The following is a 4,263-nucleotide window of genomic DNA, read 5'->3' as shown; positions in this document are numbered from 1 at the left end:
GAAGATGTATAAATTATTTTATTTATTTTTATAGAAAGAAGAACTTATGAATATTTATGAGCCCAGAATGTGAATTGATTTGTGCATTCAAACTTAATTGAAGTTTTTTTATTGGATTATTAGTTTTATTAGAGGTATATAAATATGTGTGTTAAATTAGTACTAGCATCTGATGAAGTCCAGTGAGGAGATGAAAACGCGATTTATTGGTGAAGAGCGTTAATGTGGAAGTGTTTTGTGCGTGTTTGGTGACATTAAAAGTTTATTTCAACCTTTTGGAGATCTTCCTTCCTGTGACTGCACTCCTTTTGGTATTATTAACTTGTAGGATTACTTAATTGGACCAGTGAAGGGCCTTAGAATGAGAATATGGTGTTTAAATTGAGAGATAGAGCAGTTCTAAGGGAAAAAGTGAAGAGCAGACTTTGTGGAGCCAGGAATAGTTTAAACCCAATTAGGCGGCACTGCCCGCTGTTGCGCTATGCACAAAAATGCGTAAAACCACGCAAAAGAGGGTTTTAAGAGAGGAAGATGAAGGAGTTTTGGAATTGACCCAAAATGGCCAAAAAACTACAGTTTCAAGTCAGTAACCACTCCCACAGGGGCAGGCAGGCTGCTCAATGTTTTTCACTGCCACTGATCAACAGAGAGACTTCCCTATAGCCCAAGCAAAAAAATGGCCTCACAGAAACTTACAAACAGTTCAAGAACAGCAAGCCTGTAACTGAACTTTTTTAAATCTCAGAAAAGTGGGAAAAAAGCAAGATTTTTTTTGTATTTTTGTTTTTTCAGAGATAGCAGAAGTTCACAAGTATCAACAAGTTATAACAGTGCAGTAAATGACCCCACACAAGAGTGCTAGGCCAAAGACAGATAAAATGCAAGTTTTGAGAAAAAAACGATTTTAAAAATAAGTGCAAACAGGAAATTCAGTAAACAGCTCTAGGTTGTGCTCTAAATACAGTTACTAATGCAGAAATCAAGTTTAACAAGCCAGAAAATGCTCAAAATAGGCGGCACAGAAAAACTTAGCAAATAAACAGAGGAAAAATACTTAAAATCTCAAAAGTGGCTCCTTTCTTCTCTCAGCATTTTCTCCTCTTGGTGGGTGCTTCACCAACAGCCAACAAGCCTGAAAAGATGCCAAAACCACGAGGCAATCAGGTTTTAAGAGAGGAAGATGAAGGAGTTTTGGAATTGACCCAAAATGGCCAATAAAACTACAGTTTCAAGTCAGTAACCACTCCCACAGGGGCAGGCAGGCTGCTCAATGTTTTTCACTGCCACTGATCAACAGAGAGCCTTCCCTTTAGCCCAAGCAAAAAATGATCTCACAGAAACTTACAAACAGTTCAAGAACAGCAAGCCTGTAACTGAGCTTTTTTTAAATCTCAGAAAAGTGGGAAAAAAGCAAGATTTTTTTTGTTTTTTGTTTTTTTCAGAGATATCAGAGGTTCACAAGTATCAACAAGTTATAACAGTGCAGTAAATGACCCCACACAAGAGTGCTAGGCCAAAGACAGATAAAATGCAAGTTTTGAGAAAAAAACGATTTTAAAAATAAGTGCAAACAGGAAATTCAGTAAACAGCTCTAGGTTGTGCTCTAAATACAGTTACTAATGCAGAAATCAAGTTTAACAAGCCAGAAAATGCTCAAAATAGGTGGCTATGCAGAAAAACTTAGCAAATAAACAGAGGAAAAAATACTTAAAATCTCAAAAGTGGCTCCTTTCTTCTATCAGCATTTTCTCCTCTTGGTGGGTGCTTCAACAGCCAACAAGCCTGAAAAGACACCAAAACCACGAGGCAACCAGGTTTTAAGAGAGGAAGATGAAGGAGTTTTGGAATTGACCCAAAATGGCCAATAAAACTACAGTTTCAAGTCAGTAACCACTCCCACAGGGGCAGGCAGGCTGCTCAATGTTTTTCACTGCCACTGATCAACAGAGAGCCTTCCCTTTAGCCCAAGCAAAAAAATGATCTCACAGAAACTTACAAACAGTTCAAGAACAGCAAGCCTGTAACTGAACTTTTTTAAATCTCAGAAAAGTGGGAAAAAAGCAAGATTTTTTTTGTTTTTTCAGAGATAGCAGAGGTTCACAAGTATCAACAAGTTATAACAGTGCAATAAATGACCCCACACAAGAGTGCTAGGCCAAAGACAGATAAAATGCAAGTTTTGAGAATAAAACAATTTTAAAAATAAGTGCAAACAGGAAATTCAGTAAACAGCTCTAGGTTGTGCTCTAAATACAGTTACTAATGCAGAAATCAAGTTTAACAAGCCAGAAAATGCTCAAAATAGGCGGCTATGCAGAAAAACTTAGCAAATAAACAGAGGAAAAAATACTTAAAATCTCAAAAGTGGCTCCTTTCTTCTCTCAGCGTTTTCTCCTCTTGGTGGGTGCTTCACCAACAGCCAACAAGTACCATCCCGGCCCTCATGTCCCTTCTGCACTGGGACTGCCAGCTACTCATTCCCCCCAGGACTTTTCTCCTATAATTACTGGGCTGTATCACACACTGAAGGCAATGTGGGCTCTGCACATCTGAGCTTCTGTCCAGGAGGGTCTTACTTACTGGTCTACCCTTTGTTCCTTCTCCCACCCATATTTATGTGCCTTGTGGTCTGGTCCAAGGTAGGTGTGTGCAATGTAGGTATGCGGCATATTGTCCCGCCTCCTCGGCAGCTCAGCCAAGCCTACTGCTACCCCATTGACAACTCTCCTGGTGAGGTCTCCAGTCTTCACTGGAGATCATCTGCCAGAGGTGACCTCAAGCCATCCACCCTCCAGGATGAGGACATCCATCCCTCCCTGCCACTCCATCAGACACCAGAGTTGCTAATCGAAACTGGTTCACCTGGGTCTTAGGCAAATCTTTATCCCTCTGTGCCACCAGAGCACTCCATCCCAGTACTGGTGTCACAATCTTTTTCTATTACAGCATTCCCATTCATTGATCTCTCCACACTGTTGCTCCTCAGTCTAGTGCACTAACTTCATTTGTGGGATAGTCCATCATTTTTTTTTTCAGTTTTACAGCTATTTAGTATGCTCTGTAAATACCACTGTTCCTTTATTTCACATTTGTGTCTGGGTTTTTGTTTACTTTTCTCTTGTTTCCTCCCATACATTCTTTTTCATACCCTGCAGTTGTTACATCAGCAAATATTTCTTATTTTTTTTCTAAGACTTAGTCTTAAACATATATTTATGGCAGTTTATTGTACGATAAGAATATCTCTAATTTTTGAGGCCTGCACCTTTGACCCCCACCTTCCCCCTACTCCACTGCCCATGATTGCACTGGGAATTGATTCATTTCATCTCACTGTTGGTAAAGTTTTTATATTCATAGGTTCATAGCTGATTATTAGGCTAATGGTGCAAGTACCTTTGCAAGCCTAGCCAATAATGCCCAGGACATGACAATATTATATCTTATTCCCCCAGGTATAGGATGGGGTAGTAGTGGGTCTTTGTGTGTTGGAGTCCTGAGTCATTTTACAGACTGCCACTGTCCATAAGGGACAATGACAGCACCCCAGGAGTGAATTTGCTCTTCCCCATCCATTTATCCAAATTCTTTTTGCAGAGAGTGAGGGATGTGCTTTGTTTAATGAAGATGGGAAGTTTATTCCTTAGATGAGACAGCATTTGGGATATGAATCTACATCTCCAGCAAGTTCTGTTAGAGTCAGAAATAAGGTTCAGGTCCATGGAATGTGTTATCCTTGTATAATTTTTCTTGTGAATATGTAACATTTTCATCAGGGCTAGATCAGAGAATGCCTTTAGGTCAGGCATAAGTCACCTCTCAATAAACTATATGATATGAAGTAAAGGGATAAGGCCTTTAGTTGGTCTGCATAAGACGTGTCTTACTCTTTGCATTTTTTTAGTGAGAAACCTCTGGGGCCTCTCCAGTTGGTGTAAGTACCTGATTAGCTACATGCAGAAAGGAACATTGTACTCTATTATGGACCTGATGATGGCCAAGTACAATGCCACTATGACTTCCTTTGATATTGATGCCATGCCTTTACTTTTAAGTTGAGCTTCACAGAAAGATTTCCGCACTACTGTAGCTACCTGGTGGTCAAAGCTTAGGTTATTATCTATCTGTATTCCTAGGCCCTCACCACTGGGTCTACTTTTAGGGGTGTTGCTATCAATATTATAATTTGCAGTGCTTTCTGATTTATCTATGGGTATGATTATGCATTTTTTAGCATTTAGTTTCAGACCATGGTGTTGGCA

Source organism: Protopterus annectens, chromosome 4.part1 (assembly GCF_019279795.1).
Source record: "Protopterus annectens isolate FY-2018-M chromosome 4.part1, PAN1.0, whole genome shotgun sequence".
Lineage (NCBI taxonomy): Eukaryota > Metazoa > Chordata > Ceratodontiformes > Protopteridae > Protopterus > Protopterus annectens.
This window is presented reverse-complemented; position numbering follows the sequence as displayed.